Source organism: Marmota flaviventris, chromosome 14, assembly GCF_047511675.1.
Source record: "Marmota flaviventris isolate mMarFla1 chromosome 14, mMarFla1.hap1, whole genome shotgun sequence".
NCBI classification, from domain to species: domain Eukaryota; kingdom Metazoa; phylum Chordata; class Mammalia; order Rodentia; family Sciuridae; genus Marmota; species Marmota flaviventris.
The window spans coordinates 86374132-86392488 of NC_092511.1; the positions used below are offsets into that span (position 1 = coordinate 86374132).

At 44.4% G+C, this 18357-nt stretch overlaps 1 protein-coding gene across 1 annotated transcript in view; it reads left to right on the forward strand.

Annotated features, from left to right (window-relative positions):
- The window catches only part of Aff3 (ALF transcription elongation factor 3), a 577149-nt gene that overhangs the window by 328841 nt on the left and 229951 nt on the right, over nt 1–18357 (forward strand). The gene's annotated exons all lie outside the window — the stretch shown is intronic.

The window sequence follows — 18357 nt, forward strand, 5'->3', positions numbered from 1 at the left end:
TGTTTTTAATGCTCATTAGATTCAATGAAATGTGAATATTGAGGAAATGCAGAGGTTGGAACTCAGGAGTTTTCTAAAACTTTTAGAACACACTTCCCTATTTATTCAAGTGTTGTTTTGTTCTAATTTGCAGAGTTGTGCACACAGCCCATAGTTTCTGAATAGGTCACCCAGTGTCAGGGTTCTTTTCCTCCCAAATGAACTGTGTTTTTAACAGGAAGCATTTTTCCATTTGCACAAAGCTCCATTCCTGGGGCCATTTGTGCCTGAGAGGTTCTAGAAAGAAATTCTGCTCAGCGCCTCCACTTCTGGTGAACAATCCTAAGCAAGACTACTTCCCTAGGCACCTTCAGTTTCTGATGATACATCAGGACAGCTGGACCTCTTCCCATGTGCAGTCTTAGGTTTGAAAGGCATTTCTTATGATCACATCAGCTGATTTCCCCCCTGTATCCTGACTCCCCCCCCCACGCACTGAAATTTACCCCTATTCAAGTATATATGCATCTTGTTTTCCCCACTGGATATCCTAGAAGCTTATAAAACTTGTATCCTGTGGGAAGCTCATTGCTTATTATTACAGATTTTTCATTACAAGATTTTCTTTTTAGTGCAGTATTTTTTTTATTATAACACTGAACAATTGAATTAAAATATTATGGAATTAAAATATTAAGAATTTTGGGCTGGGGTTGTGACTCAGCAGTAGAGTGCTCGCCTAGCACATGCAAGGCCCTGGGTTCGATCCTCAGCACCACATAAAGATAAATAAATAAAGATATTGTGTCCAACTAAAAAATAAATATTTTAAAAAATATATTAAGGATTTCTAAATTATTTGTTCTTTTTAGATATGCATGGCAGTAGAGTGTAGTCGGCATATTATACACACATGGAGTCTAACATCCCATTCTTGTGGATGAATGTGATGTGGAGTTTTACTGGTCGAGTATTCACATAGGATCATAGGAAAGTGATGTCCGATTCATTCTGCCGTCCTTCCTGTTCCAGTCTCCTCTCCCTTCCCTTCCTTCTCCTTTGTCTAATCCAAAGGACTTTATTCTTCTCCTCCCCACCCCACCTTGTTGTGGGTTAGCATCCTCATATCAGAATATTAAGGATTTTATATTCTACTCATTTCTGTGAATATTGATTAGGTTTCTGAGATCTGATTTAAAAATCTTAAGATTAGCAGTTGGGGAGGTAGCTCAGTGGGTAGAGTGCTTGTCTAATCGGCACGAGGCTCCAGGTTCCATCCTCAATACTAAAAAAAAAAAAAAAAAAAGGTACTTAAGATCAACATCATGCTTCTTATCAAGCTATTATGCATTGATTTAAAACTCAAGTCCTCAGCTACTGTAAATATCTTTTTAATACTGTCAAATACAAATATATTTATGTATATAAAGTACTTTTTTTAATAAAATCACCTTGGTATTCCATATTAATTAAAATTATCAGGATACTTGTGCCTGCACATCTATTCTATGAATCATTTCTTCTTTCCCTTCTCTAACAATAACTTGTATTTTCGGGTCTGTTCTTGAAACATGTTTTTGAATTCAGTTTAACAGTATATTACTGGGAAGGGGGGGGGAACGAGAGATTTTTAAAACTGGAACTTTCACGTTAGCTAAAACTGTTAGTAATAGCTTATTTTAAAAAAACCACAACCCCCACCACCCCGTGCCCCCAGTCTGCATTCATGGAAACCAAATCACAGATGAAGATCCTGGTGAGTCTGAGATTGGGCATCAGCCCCAGGGTGCTTGGAAACTGTCTCGGATATAACCAGAGGCAGAGAGGACAAGGGAGCAGGAAACCTCAGCCTCCAGCCATGGAGGTGTCCCTACTGCACAGGAAAACGGGGCTCCATAAGTTCTCCTCAGACACCAAGAGAAAAACCTTCCATCTAGACTGCAAAACAAGCGCTCCTCGTTCTGACTTTTTAACTTTCTGTTTTCTTGTTTGCACTTTGAAGCCCTCACTACCCGCTCCACACACACACCCCAACCCTGAACTCTGGGGGGCTGGGGAAGGCAAGAAATACAAACGGAGCTCTTTTGGAGGTTCGCTAGTCATTGTCCTATGAAAGGAGGAGCCCGCAGAGACAGGAATAAAGACCCCAGAGCAGGTTCCTAACGTGTGGCTGCCTGGGGGGAGGGGGTCATGGTAGCTGGAGTCATCTGGAAAGATTGTCAGCAGCCCCTGGATAGTGAAATGATTAATCACTTCAGCACAAAGGAACACAAAGGGAGATTTGTTAAGAATAAGCAGGGGACAGAGTGTCAGCTCCAGGGGTGACGGGCTCGTCTGATTAATAATGTATTTTTAAAGTGTGTGCCACATCAAAAGCAAAGCCCATGTGACTGGGGGAAAGTGGAATGAAAAGGCAGGGGGGCAAAATATTTGGTGAATTAGAAGAAATGTTTAGGAAGTGAGATCAGCAATAGCTTGGGTTGGAGCACATTTTCAAGGCGGGCCTCGGCCCCAGCCTACCCCGTCTCCCCAGGGTCTTAGCAGCACTGGGAAAACTCACCATCCCTCAAAAGATGTAGACTGGACCTCTGGTCACTAAAAAATGAAAAAGAGCCCATCAAACCAATATTTGCAATAACTTCCCTTTCTTTGAGGTGCAGGGCTTTGGACTAGAACAGACTTTGTCAACGAAAGCATTCATCACACAGGAAGGCCAACGTGGCTTAATGTCTCAATGGCTCTCTGTGCCTTCACATCCAGGGTCCCCTTCACTCTCCATGGTAACCCTGCATGATGCTGTCCCTGTCTTCCAGGGGTGGGAACGGAGGTGCAGAGAGGCTGAGGCACAGCCTTAAGACCCAGGGCTCACCTCCAGGCTCTCAGGCCCCAGCCCATGTCCTTCAACACCCTGTGGGGCACACTCAGCCCTGTGTCTGCAGGTCCACACCTGCACACTCAACCACCTCAGATAGAAAATGCTCTGGGGAAAAAACAATTCCAGAAGGTTCCAAAAGCAGAACTTGAATTTTCTGTGCCCTGAGCACTTCTCTGGATCTATGTAGATGGAGTCAAGAGTGGGCATGTCCTTCTGTGGCCTCCAGTATTTTAGAGGTGTCCAGTCTGTCCCTAGCACTCGGTGTTGGAACCTTGTTCATCTCGTGTGTCCTTCCTGTACTATGTAGTTACGTCTAGAATTACTGCGTCTGTACTGAACAGTTGCCGTCTTATTTTTTTTTTCTTGTCATGATTCTCTAAACAATACAGGATAAGTTATTTACATAGCATGTACCTTGTATTAGGTATTACACGTAATCCTAGATGATTTAAGCCATTAGGAGGGAGGATGTAGGTTCTTTGCAAACATGATACCCTTCTATAAAAGGCACTTGAGCATCTGTGGATTTGGGAGTCTGCAGGGGGTCCTGAGACTGATTCCCAGTTCATACCGAGGAAGCACAATGTTTTTAAAATCTGGTACTTTCAAAATGTAAGGCTGAGTAAATTCTTCCTGCGGGGATGCAGCAAGACTCTCACTAACCTGGATGGTGTCTTCCACGCAGCCCTAAGGAAAGGAAGGGCTGCACTGTAGCTACATTTGTTGCTTTGATGGCAAGAAGCTGCAAAATGTTGAGCAGGCATTTAGACCTAGGCTCTCAGTGCATGCCACATGTGACATGCCATCACCCCAGAGCACCTGGTCATGCATGACCCAGCTACTGAGTAACACATCTTGAAGTGCTGGTTTCTTATTGCCTGCTAAGCTGCTGTCTGTTGAGGTCCAGGGTGGCTGGCACCTCCTGTGGAGACATTCTGGACACGCCCAGCGAGGGCAACCATGTCAGTACTGTCTGTCTCCAAGGAGAGAGGCCGCTAAAGATGGAGACGCCATAGTTCCAGGTAGGTAGTTCAGGCTCCTGACTGTCTGGGTGGGAGTATTCTCTTGGGTCTCAGCATCAGACTCTTCCACAACAACCACAATTCTGCCGCTGATGGCTGCTTGAGTTTGAACCAATATAGGTTTCAATGAAGTACACATTTTTGCAAGGGGAAAAAAAGGCCATTGTTCTCATTCATGATTTCACATGGCTGAGACATTGACTGCTGGATGAATTTGTGAATACACACATCATCCTGAATCAACATGTCTAGTGAAATGTTTTCATTCAACCAGTGTGGTCCTGGAGGTGAACCACTTTTATAAATCTGCAATTGAAATAAACATTTTATTTTGGAACTAATGACTGGTAGCTGATATCTTTCTTGTTGTTAGACTAATCAATGCTTTTCAAATACATTAAAGATGAGGTTCACTTAAATCTTAATCTATTAAATCCAGTTATAGAATATAACCAGATTGTTCTTATGGCTAGGAAATAATTGCTTTGATAAAGGATTCCTGGCTATAGGAAAGGATTAACGGAGCATTCATAGCAAAGTTTCCTAAAGAATTCAAATATTTGCTTACAGTTTCTTTACACCTTGACATTAATTTGAAAAACAAAAGCTTCGGAAATCACTTTGAAATTAATCAACAATAAAGCATAAAGACAAACCTTCCTTGGGATAAAAAAAGAAAGTCATCAGGACATTATAAGTCACTCTACAGAAATATAGGGGATTTTTTTTTATCCCCCAACAATTTACGTGCATGTACTAAGTGCCTGCAAAAGGACTAAATGCAGACGACACCCCCTGGTGGAACATTTGTTTCTAGGTGGTTGGTAGCTTTTTAGCTCTGTAAGTATGGTTAAAGTGCTTGCTTAAATTTCTTTGCCTGCTTAGTTGATCATCAAACTATTTTCACATCAGCTTATGCCTGGAAGTTGCTTTTTTTTTAAAGAAACAAATACATAATTATACTAAATATGCTTAATTATGCATCAGATTTCTCAGGCAAAGTAAGTTTTATGATATGTGTTCTACTTTTTCATGATTCCTTTTGAGAGTTCTCAAAGGATTACAAATTGTGCAAAACTTTTGATAGCAATATTTTCACATGAAAATAAAACTGGTAGTTGTTGGGGTCGGCTGTCTCACTTCCTGGCAAATGATATAGATCGTCCTGCTTCAACATCCATCCTTTCTACATAAAGATTTATCCAACCGAGGAAAGCAACATTACACTCAGGAATCAACTTGGAGTTGAATGGACAATGAATTACAATATGGGAAGTCTTCCAAGAGGCAGGTTCAGAAAAGCCATCAGGAGTGATGGCTCAGGAAACTGAGGCAGGAGCATTGCAAGTTCAAAGCCAGCCTCAGAAACTTAGCAAGGCCCTAAACAGCTTAGCAGGATCCTGTCTCTGAATAAAAAAAAAAAAAATTGAAAAAAAAGGTTGGAGATATGCCTCAGTGTTTAAGCATCCTTGGGTTCAGTCTCTAGTACCGCCCCCCCCCCCAAAAAAAAAGATTCAGAGAGAAACTAGTTGATGTTGCTGTACCATACATGAAGGATCATCTGTCTCTTTTCATAAATTTGTACATATTGTACGTTTCATTGAGGTACAGATTTAATTTCAATTAGAGTGAGATTGTTTACATTTTTGTGGGTGATGTTATAGCACCCAGCTAATATAATAAGTACTTGGATGATTTATTGGAAATCTAACTTCAAAAACTGGGTCATTTAATACTTAAAGTCATCTTATATACTTGTGAATTTTAGATATTATTTGTTACATTGCATTCAGTGCCTTAAGTTATTAGTCTAAAAAAAATCCAGTAATTTCTTGGGTCCAGAAATTTTACGTACAGAAAATTTGTGTCTTTATAGGAACTCAAGGACATCTAAAATTACAAACTTTGTGCACTTTTACTTTTCAGTGTATTAAGTCGTGGGGGACGTATTAGTCATCTATAATGGTGCCTGTGATTACTCGACCATGAAGAACTGGGCATACACACTCAGCATGGTAAACAGCAAGTTCCCAACTGATTTTCTTCTCTGATCGTCACAGCAGTTAATATGTGCTTGACCCAGGCTCCTTGTGTAACTCAAAGGAAGTGAAGGATTTCATAAAACTTGGTAAAGTGCTATTTAAAACAGTTACAATTAACCTCAGAGCTAAAAAAATAAAAATTAAAAATTAAAAAAAATTTAAAAACCAACGAAGCTCTGATCCCACTCATATAACCGGAAAAAGTCAGAGAAACAGAAAGTTAACTACTCTTTTGAAACCCAAAAAAGAACTAAATTTGCAGGGCAAACAGCTGACCTAAAACACAGAGAGTCCCCTCCAGGAAGGAGGCTGGCCCTGGGCATTGCTTATGTGGGATCGTTCCCAAGGTCATAAAGCCAATTAGAAGATTCAGCTGGAAACATTTAGCAAATTGCTAAAGGTCAGATGTGGGGGTCACAAGGGCAGGCCACAAACCCAGGAAGGGTAGTTTTCTCTAGCGGGTTGTGCCCCCACCAGGCACCCAAGGGGAACACCTGGGAGAATCCTGAGAGCCTGCCCTATGGCCTCATTCGGGGGAGGGGAAGGCAGCCTCTGTGAGCCTGCATCCCAACCCTTCTCCTCTCTCCCTTGGGTCAGAGCCTTCATCTACAGAGACACAGAACTACAGCCTGAGGGCACGGAGGACCCCACACCCCAAAACTCAACTCTAACTCATCTCTCCTGTCCTTCCTAAGCACAAAGCAATGTGGCCACCCACTGTACTTCGGGAGGGGAATAGGAGAAAACTAACCCTGCCCTGGGGGAAGAGGCTGGCATGTGTGCCAATGCTGTCGTATCTGGAGGAAAGGCAGGGACGCTGGTGAACAGCCCATCAAGACCATGTTCACTGTGCCTGTCAAGGGTGGAGGGGTCATCAGACATCAGACACCAGCTTCCCTCCCCAGCTCTCCAACCACCACACTAAGGAGCCCTGAGTCCTAGTAACATGGGGTACAACCGGGAGAGCCATGCAGAGGAAGGTCCCCAAGCCAAGGGCAAGACTCAACAGCCACACAGAGAGCAGACTTCACACCCTGCCCAGCAAACCATCCTCCACCCCAAAGGTCCAGCTGGACAAAGGTGTTCTTATGGCCAAGCATGTATTTTTTTTCCTCAAAATATATATGTGCTTTTTTCTCAGAATCTACTGTTGTAGACAACATATTTGGCTTTCAACAAAAAAACAAAATATGTGACAACCAAAAAAGCAAGAAGCAGCAGTCTGAAGGGGCAAAGCCATCATCAAGGTCAGCATTACATAGGACGCAGGGAAGGGGCTAGGGCTGGGGCTGAGTGGTAGCGCACTTGCCTGGTGTGTGTAAGGAACTGGGTTCGATTCTCAGCACTGCATGTAAATAAATAAAATAAAGGTCCGTCAACAACTAAATAAATATTTTTTAAAAAATTATGAGAATTTAAATGGCTACTTCAATATGATAATGGCCCTTAAAGAAAATGGAGACAGTGGGCTGGGGATGTGGCTCAAGTGGTAGAGCGCTCACCTAGCATGCGTGAGGCACTGGGTTCGATTTTCAGCACCACATAAAAATGAAATAAAGATATTGTGTCCACCTAAAACAAAAAAAATAAATATTAAAAAAAGAAAATGGACACAGCATGCAAAATAATATATTAGTAATTTTGCCAGAGAGATGGAAACTACTAGGAGGGAGCCCAATGAAACAATTAGAAATGGAAAACACAGAAAGATGAAAAATGAATTTATCAATAGACAAATAGAATCATTGATAAGTGAGTAGAAGTCACGCACACTGAAATGCAAAGAGATTGAAAGAAAACAAATAGAAACGAGCATTGAAGACCTGAAGTGTTTAAATGATTTAATACTCATGTGATTAGAATCCCAGAAGGAGAAAAAAGAGAACAAGGCAGAAGAAATCATGGGAAAAATGTCCAAAATTAATGGCAGACACCAAAGCATATATCCCAGAAACTCAAGCTTCAAGAGTACCTGGCAAGATAAATACCAGCACACACACACACACACACACACACACACACACACACACACACACACTAAGGGGTATCTAGCCCCTGAAAACCAAAGAGAGAAAAATCTTGAAGTTAGTGGGAGGTAAAGCTGTGTTGCCTAGAGAGGACCCAGTGTAGGAAGTACATCAGACCACTCTCCAAAACCAGGCAAGCAAGAAGACGGTGGAACAGCATCCTCTACTTAACAAAAACATTCTTCAAAAGTGAAGGACAAATAGCCAGGGGCAAGGGCGCACTCCAGGGACTGAGGCAGGAGGATGGTGAGTTCAAAGCCAGCCTCAGCAAAAACGAGGCGCTAAGCAAGTCAGGGAGACCCTGTCTCTAAATAAAATACAAAATAGGACTGGGGACATGGCTCAGTGGTCAAGTGTCCCTGAGTTCAGTCCCCAGGACCCTACCTAACCCCACCCCAAAAAAATGTTAAGGAGAAGTAAAGGTGTTCTCAGATGGACAGAAACAGAAGGAATTAACTGCCAGTAGGCCTACTCTGCAAGAAATGCTGCATGTGGTTCTTGAAGGCAGAAGGAATATGATATAAACAGAAACCCAGATCGTCACAAAGCAAGGAAGAGCCTCAGACGTGGGACACAGGTGTGAGGGGCAAAGGCAGAGCCAGGCCTTTGGCTGAGTTCTCTAACACGTCACCATTGTGGATTGTTCAATGTGTGGCGTTTCAGTTTGGGAAGATGAAAAAAGTTCAGTGGATGGATGGTGGTGATGGTGGCACCACAGTGTGTATGTGCTTAATGTCACCATGGTTGAAAGGGTCAAGTTGATGTTATATATTTAGTACAAGGTTGGGTTCCAGAAAGATTTTCACCCACTGTGAACATCTCATGTTAGCTCCTTGGAAGAGGGTAACTCCTTCCTTCCTTCCTTCCTTCCTTCCTTCCTTCCTTCCTTCCTTCCTTCCTTCCTTCCTTCCTTCCCTCCCTCCCTCCTTCCTTCCTTCTTTCCCTCCCTCTTTCCCTCCCTCTTTCCCTCCCTCCCTGTCTCTGCCCACCCCATCTTCTGTACCTGGTGGTGTACTCTCTGCAGCTACGAGTGCAGGTCACACAGAGCAGCCTGTATGCTGCTGTCTCAGGACAGTCAGTGGCCTCTCCTCTGCAGACACTTTCAGGCTAAAGTCCCATTTCAGAGAAAATATAAAATCTTCTGAGGGTAGTATCAGCTCCAGGGGACAAAGAAATATGTCCCTTCTCTCTCCCACTTCAGATGGGGGAGAAAAAAAAATGTCACAGTACTAGAGCAACTTTCTCCAAAGAAATCCTCTCTCTCTCTCTGGGCCTCCACCTGCTACCCTTGTAGACCTCCAGGTGGGCATTGGGAGGAAGGTCCTGACACTGTTTGGGGACCCCTTATTGCCAGCTTTGCCAGGCCTGGCACACAGCTCCCCCTCCCCTGCCCAGTTATTAGATATCTGTTATGTTGTTCATTATCAAAAGCCCAAGTGTTCCGTTATAACAGCCTGCTGAGTAGCACACAGTTTAACGTGGTCACTAGAGTCATGTTCAGCTAGAAGGTATCCTTCATGAAAAGTTCACTAGTTTTGCCACACATCACTGTCATCTGACAGTGTCACTTCTATCGTTTAGATTACAAATAAAAGAGAGAGACTGAGGTAAGATGTCTTCCCCAGATGTCTTCTATTTGAAACTGGCGTCTTGGATTGAGGCCAGGCTCCAGGACTGGGTGTTCTTCCCTCCTTGAGTTCCTCATTTTCTCAGCCTCCTCCATCTTTTCATTATTTCCCTTTGCCTTTTTTAATTTTTGCCGTGAATTTGGTCTCAGACAAGCTACACAGACCTCGCGGAGATAATGAACCCACATCTGCATGAGCATCTCAGTACCAGGCCTTATTAGATAGTCCAGGTCAGAATCTGGTTTTATAACATCAATGGGATCGGCCTGCGGACACAATGAATCCTCATTAAGAGCGAGTTCTCTTTTAATTTAGCAAATGTTTCTTCTCCTGGGCTTCCCAGTACTACCTAGCTTTTTTTTTTCCTTGAAACATCTTGTTAGCTTTTGAATAAAACTGGAAGGACAATCTACTACGCACATGGTATTTTTCTTTAAGGTGAGAACATGGAAATGTCAGGAGCTGAGGTTGCAGCCTAGGTTTTCGAGACGTCTCATGGACGCACCCCCATAGCTGCTCCTTCTTGACACCCTGCCAGCCTCTTCCTACCCCACTGTCATTGGTACCTGATGATGTCCTTGAAAAACTTGCTGTTTAGAATGTATTTTGCATAGCATGGAAATGATCAAGAAAGGAAGCGCAGACTTTTTAAAAAAAAATGTCACCCGTCCTTTATTATCTTTTTTTTTCCCCTGGAGGTCAAGCTCTTCATTTTGATACTTAATGAATAAAAAGCCTGCGTTGCAAGAAATGGGATAATGAATTGTAAAAAGACATAATCAGCAATGACTAAATAATTAAGGGAATTGAAATGCAGAGTCATCTGGGAATGCATTCATAATAACACGATTTGTTCCATATGCTAAAAAATTCTGTTTTTAGAAAAATCAGTCATCACACATGCCCCATGACAAAAAGGGAAAAAAAAATTAATGTTGACTAATAGGAACTGTAATTAGATGTTCTGCTTTTAAACAGCTGAATAAAAGATGAAATCTTATAGAAAGTATATTTAGATCCAAGTCAAAAAGTAAACTGATTATTATTCATAGGGCTGTTAATAGGAACCGCAATTTATGCACCTCGTGGGAACTGGTTTTGGCAATTAAGGAAAGGAGTCACGCTCAGCTTCCCATTATCATTTACTTCTGCGTGTTTTCCTCTGTGGTATCAGGGACTGGCGTTTTCCTTACGTTTCACCAACTTAGCCATCACATGCGCGTGCAGCAAGCATCTGGGGACTCTGGGGCTGGGATGTTCTTACCTTGACAGGATGCCACCATGGGCTGCTCAGCAGCTGGGTCCCGCGTGCCTCTGTGGAGTGTGGCCAGCAGGTGCTCCTGACCTCGGCCTCTGTGAGTTTCTGCCTTCACAGGTGGTTGGAAGGAAAACAGCAATGTCTCACTTCAAAAGGAAGGACTTCCCTGTTGAGGTCACCGCCAGCAGCTTCTCGGGTGCCTGTTTTTAGGACGGAAAGGAAAACATGGAGGGAAGAGAAGGGGAGATTGACGGCCCCCAACTAAAGTGCTGACCACTCCGATGTCCAACCCTCATCAGGATTGGCCACAGCCAGTTCGTAGTCATCACGGTATCTCTTTGGGTTGGGCATAAGAATCCTCCTTCCTTCCCTCCCTCCTTCCCTTTCTCTCCTCTCTCTCTCTCTCTCTCTCTCTTTCTCTCTCTCTCTCTCTCTCTCTCTCTCTCTCTCTCTCTCTCTCTCTCCCTCTCCCACACACACACACACACACACACACACACACATACCCCCAGCAAATCTGTGAGATTGTGGATAGAATGACCGAATTTCTTATCTTGGTTTTTCCACTTAAATAATGCAGCTTTTTGGAAAATAAAATAACCCTCTATTGCAAACACAAGTGAAATATTTCAACAAAACTCAGCTTTTCTGGTTGTCTGTGTTTGCACAGAGTTACTGACATGCACGCCAGGCCACAGCCGCCCCACAACTCCGTGCTCTCATGAATGCAAAGGCACTGGAAATGCAGTGCGAGTCCTTTGGACCTGGTGTGTGCATTTCTTGCTCCTCAGACATACGATGAATGGCTCTGCCTGGAGACGCCATCCTTCCTGCCCTGTCCGTGTTGTCTCTGTCCATACATGGATCAGGGACAAGCCCTGAATTAATAGAGAGTCGGATGCCTCTCCTGAGCTCTGGGAGAATGCATTGTGTGTGTGTGTGGGGGGGGGTGTTTTGGTTTTTTGTACTAGGGATTGAACCAGGGGCGCTTAACTACCAAGCCATATCCCCAGCCCCTTTTTATATTTAGAGACAGGCTCTTGAAGAGTTGCTTAGGGCCTCACTGTTGAGGCTGGCTTTGAACTTGCCATCCTCCTGCCTCAGCCTCCCAAGCTGCTAGGATTATAGTCATGCATCACAGCGCTCTGCTGCATTGCATACCTTTAAGTTTCTGAGTAACCTCACATCTGTTTTTTTCTTTCATCAAATAGAAGCAAGATCTCTCGCCTTTTCTTTTGGCAGTACTCGTTGAGATGATGCCTAGTGTCGATTTTTTTTTTTTCCAATGTGGGGACTCAAGAGAGCAGTGGATCAAAAGTCTACACACCTGGGTTGGAATCTGCCATTTTTGTGGCCTCAAGAAAAAAAAAAATCTCTGCATTTCAGGATCCTTCTCTGTAAATCAGAGCTGATACTACCTTCCTGGCCTGTCGTGCAAAGTACAGCTGAGGTTTCAGCAAGGAAGCTGGATGTAAATCACGTTATAGATGTCAAGGTTGGTTTTGGTGGCAGACAATACATTACACATTTATCACCTTCCTTAGGATAGAAAGTTCTCAGGGTAATCGTCTGGCCTGGGTCCCTGGGTTGTACCCGCAGAATGCATGACCCATCGTTCCTCTCATCGGATAAAGTTATAGACAGACACAGGCTATTGTAGGAGGAATGACGTCCTCCCACGTCCTAAGCTCCAGACCCCGTGAACATGTTAGGCTGCATGGAAAGGGCGCATCAGGATTGCTGATGGGATTACAGTTGCTGATCAGTTCACCTTGAGACCGGGAGATTTTCTGTATTATCTGGGTGGGGCAATGTCCTTGCAAAGATCCTTACAGGTGCAAGGGGGAGGCAGAAAAGAGGAGAGCTGAGAGGTGGGAGTGAGGAAGACTTGCTGGCTTTGCAGATGGAGAAGGGGCCACGAGCCTAAGGATGCAGGGTCCTCTGAAATCTGAAAGGGACCAGGCATGGATTCTCTCTAGAGCTTCCAGAACAGGCTGTGGCCCTGTGCATACCTCGCTGTTCATCCATGTTCAAGTTCTAAGCTACGGAACTGGCAGTCATTTGAGTGGCTTTAAGCCACCACATCGGAGGTGGTTTATCACAGCAGAGACACAAAACCAACATACACACAGTATGAAAGAGGGTAGATAAGACTTTTCAGGACTGCTTTGAAAATCCCCCAAAGCGGTGACTGGCTGACCACAATCACCCCGAGGATTTAGAACCTAATGCTTCTCCTTGAGCCTGGTTTGCCCAGGTATTCCGACTAATCCTCTGCTTCACTGTCGCCTTTATTCTTGGCTTGAGTAAGCAGTAAGTTTCTTGCCGTACGCCCCGTGGGTTTTCCATAAATACTTGTTGACTGCCTGGCAATAGAAGTGTTGAAATTATTTCCTGAATGAGGGAACAGGTGTGGCGAGGTTAGAGAAGCTAGGTAAGACCCAAGACTGTCCCACAGTTGCCTAGCAACCAGGAGGGTGCTCAGCTGCCATACAGTTGCCTCTGCCTCTAATAACTCACCCTTTCCAATGAACTAGAACATTCCACCTCAGATTAGCATCCAGTGATGATGCTCATCTCAGTTAGGCTGCTTCACAGGTCCCAGTATTGATTCAAACTCTTGACAATCCTAAGTAAAACAGTCGCGAGTCGGTCAGGGTCATAGGAAGACCTTGAAATTCCTGAGGGCACTAAGCTGATCTTATAGCGATTTATTGAACACTTACTATATTCCCACACAGGGATTGAAGATAGTGCTAGGGATAAGACAGATCCATTCCCCCCCCACCCCAAATTTTATAAAACAGTGTGTCTATCAGATCTTACTGGAGGTCTCCTGAATAAAAGGCTCAATTCAGCAGAAAATAATTTTTAAAAAAAATGTCATACATGGTCCTATATTCAAAGAGCTCATGATCCCACACAACAGTGAATAAGCAGCTTACCAAAAAAGCCACAGAATCCTGCAAGTCGACAGACGTGCTCGTGTACGTAACGCGGTGTTCTGTTGATGGTTATCAGTTTGCTTGCTTCCTTCCTTGTGCTTCGTGGACATTCAATGACAGCCATCCCAGACACCCCGACAGCTGGGAATCAGTAACTGCCAGCCAAGGCAAAGGGGTGTGGTGGTTTGAGGATGGACAGATCCTGAATGACGGCATTACAACCCGAGAGCTCAGTGATTACTGGGAAAATCCCTTATCTCCTGGGGCCTGCTTTCGGGTTCCACTAAATGGGAAATAACATAGGAAGAGCCCCCAGCGTGGCCCTGGCCTGCGCCCTTCCCACCTGCTCCAGGTGAGCTACTCCAGGAGCAAGGGCGCCCCCTGGATTGAGGGCCTGCACCTGCAGCCACCCAGGGCGGGACACCCCCTTAGCCACCTCCCTTCATCTCAGCCAAAGTCTCTGCTGTTTCTTTATCTTTCTGTTGAACCTTTACTTCCACAGCCAAGGACATGCTTTGGAACCTCAAAGGCTTCCTGTCTTCCAGAGACCTCTTTTCTACTCCAGAGGGGAAAAATTTTTAAAAATTATCCAGAAACACTCATATTTAACTTCAGTGTCTCTGCTTTCCCTTACACACATACACACACACCCCCACACCCACACACACACACACACACCCCCCGGCAGGTCCTCCTCGGGCCTCTCACCTCCCATGTGTGCATCCCAGTGGCTGCATTCCCATCCCTTCCGGTCCATCCATTGGATTCTCCTGCCCAGAGAGTGAACCTGGGAGCTTCCACCGCCAAGCCGAGAGCTCGTGCCTCCTCCTCACTGGGTAGTCATTAAGTAAATTCAGTGTTTTAATGCACTAACAAAAACACATGATTGTTTAACAGAGTGTATTATGGAAAATGGTGGCGTTAATAGTCTCCGCGGAGTTCCAGTTGGGGGAAGAGTGCATTATGGCATCGAGGAGGCAGGGGGCTGGCTTTCTGGATGTGAAACTAAGTTCCTGACATTATATATCATTTTTATATCCAGTTGCTAAGCAACATATAAGAACGGAGTTCTTGCAATTGTATCTACTTTCTTGCTTCTTTTTTTTTTTAAAGCCACTTCTTAATTCTGTTAAATTAGCCTCCTTATTGATTCTGCAGTCTCAGCTGAGTGTATTGATTGAGGTTCATCCATTAGCTTGGGGGGGGGAGGGGGAGGGGCCGGTTGCGTGTGTAACTAGAACACAAGCATTAGTGCTAATCATTATTTTTCTTGTTCATCACTCTTTGTTTTCATACAGAGACAGGTAGAGTTCTTGTGCCCTGGGATGTAATACCCAAGGAACTAGAGTGAGATGTGTATAGAGCCTGCTGGTGCATGGAGGATTTCACCCGTTTTCTAGAATGAACCTCCTATCTCTGGTGATTCCGACACCCCAGAATATTTCTTTGTCTTTCCTGAAGTGTGTCTCTCGTTTCCTCCTCTATTTGCTTATCCTGTTCCCCACCATTACACCCCGTATGCTCAAGAGTGAATTAGCACCCGCATATCAGAGAGAACATTCAACCTTTGGTTTTTGGGGGATTGGCTTATTTCACTTAGCATGATAGTCTCCAACTTTGTCCATTTACCAGCAAAAACCATAATTTTATTCTTCTTTATGGCTGAGTAATATTCCATTGTGTATATATATATATATATATATATATATCACAGTTTCTTTATCCATTCATCTGTTGAAGGACACCTGGGTTGGTTCCATAATTTAGCTATTGGGAGTCAAGCTGATATAAACATTGATGTGGCTGTATCCCAATAGTATGCTGATTTTAAGTCCTTTGGATATAAACCAAAGAGTGGGATAACTGGGTCAAATGGTGGTTCCATCTCGAGTCTTTTGAGGAATCTCCACACTGCATTCCATAGTGGTTGCACCAATTTGCAGCCCACCAGCAATATATGAGTGTGCCTTTTCCCCACATCCTTGCCAACACTTATTGTTGCTTGCATTCTTGATAATTGCCATTCTGACTCAAGTGAAGAGTGGTGTGGAGAGGAGGTGGCCAGAGTGGGAACGTGACTTTTCGGTTTCCCTGTAGTCGGGTTCTTCCGGCACCTCGAGTCGGTTCCAGAGCCCCCTCCTCTGAGGCCCTCAGGAGTGGTGATGCAGCACAGCCAACACCGGCCCTGGACAGGAGAGGCTGGACAGGAGAGTCACGTGGCCCCCACCACCTGAGGACTCAGGGCCAAGGGGTGGCAGCTTTCAGGAACAGATGAAGCAGGGCCGAGGCAGGCGGGCTCTGCAGTAACACGAGGCTGGGGGGACCTCTGGCTCCAGGAGGGTGTGACTGGCTTGTCTGAATAATTCCACAGGCTGACGGGAATCAAAACTGCAACTCAGTCAAAAGCAGGACCTGCGCCTGGTCCCTTGATCAGGAGGGTGTTTGCAGGACATTCCCCACGGGATGAGCACTTGTACTTGGGCCACGAGATGTCAAGGTAGCACATAGCACACAGGCCTGCACTACAGCAGGAGAGGGTGGGGTTGGTTCTTTTGACCTCGGAGCAAAAAACCAGGACCAAGGAGTAGAACTATAGTTTGGGTCTCCAGAGCCTGAGGGAAGACCTTTCCCCAGCTGAGACATCAGAAGAGTGAATGACGTACCTAGGGACACACAAGTTCTCCATCCCAGGAAGAGCGGAAACTGGGCACCCCTGTAAGAATTCATGCATTAGGCTCGTGGGTCCTTTCCAAAGGTGAGCTTCTGTGATCTTTACCAGACTTCAAGAACCACACCGTTTTCTCTCTCCTGTCCTAGGCTTTACTCCCTCCCTGAGCCAGGGTCTTGTGTCTTCATTTCTATGCAGACAGCCTGTGATGTGATGAGCCAGATCTGCATTCAGCCAGGACAGCCATAGTCCATGCACCTGTTCACAGTGACCTTCTATCAGCATTTGTTGGTGGATGTATGGAATATTGCTGATGGTGTCAGGAGGACTCCACAAATAAAGGAGAGATTGTTTGTGAGTTAGGCTGAAATTTGTGCCGCATGGCAGTCTTCCAGAAGCCTCAGCTGAGCTTTGCACCCTTAAAAAAAAAAAAAGAAAAACTAAAACCTTTTTTGTACTGGAAGTTGAACCAGGGGCACTTTACCACTGAGCTACACCCCCAGTCCTTTTTATGTTTTATTTTGAGACAGGGTCTTGCTAAATTGCCAAGGCTGGCCTCCAACTTGAGATCCTCCTGCCGCAGCCTCCCAAGTTCCTGGGATCATAGGCATATGCTACTGTACCTGGATTAAATATGCTTGATAAATTCCTGAGGTCTTGATAAACTCCATAATAAACAAGGAATTTCTTTGTACTGCCACATTCCATTAGTATGTCCCTGTATTGTGAAAATGTATTAAAGAAAAAGCCCAAAACACTGATTTTGATTTATGATTACAAGTGGCATTTGCTCAAGGATTCCACATTTGACGTGGAGTGCTCACCCTCTGCCAGACAGTGTACTGGGCTCCAGCCTACCAACCTACTCAGCAAAAACACATTAAAAATAACTGGCGATAGAATGACTGTTATCAAAAAAGCAAAAAAAAAAATAAATGTTGATAGGGATGGAGAAAAAAGGGAACTCTCATGTACTGTCGATGGAATTACATTAGAACAGCCATCAGGAACGCAGTATGGAGATTCCTTAAAAACCTAAAAATAGAACTTCCATATGATCCAGAAGCCCCATTACTGGGTCTCTGTCCAGAAGAAATGAAATCAGCCTGTTGAAGAAAGCTGTGTGCCTCTGTGGTGTCAGGCAGCCCTGCTCACAGCGGCCCAGGCGGGGGAATCAACCTAGGTTTCCATCATGGGTGGACGGATGAAGAAACTGGTACATATGCACAGGGCAGCATCATTCAGCCGCAAAAAAAGAAGGAAATCCTGGCATTTGTGGCAATGTGGGTGAACCTGGAAGACAGGATATTAAGTGAAATAAGCCAAGAACAGAAAAACAGACCTAACATGATCTCACTTATAGGTGACATCTAAAAATGTTACCTCTGTAGAAGTCAAGAGTAGAGCAAAGGTCACCAGAGGTCAGGAAGGAAGGTGGAATGCAGAAAGGGTGGACGACAGGTACCGAGGTACAGTTGGAAGAACAACTTCGAGTATTATAGAGCACGGTATGGCACCTACAATTGACAACCATTTACTCTGTGTTTCAAAATAGCCAGAAGAGAGGACTTTGAATGTTCCCAACGAAGACAAATGATAGCTGTTTGAATGATGGAAATGCTAAGTATCCTGACTTAATCTTTGTCCATTGTATACATGCATTGAAATCACGCTGCCAATTTAGAAAAAAATTGCTAAAAGTAAAAATGAACAAAATAAATTTAAAAACAATCTCTCTCTCAGATGAGGAAGGGGCAGGTGGTGTATGGAGAGGGTGGGCTTCCCGAGTCCAGCAGCTCTGCTGCTGCAGGTTCTGGAACATGCAGTTCTTCTAAGTTCACCTGGGATTTTCCCCATCGAGTCTGCAGTGAACACCCAGGGAGCCCGATCCCTGGTGCAGCACCTTAAACTTG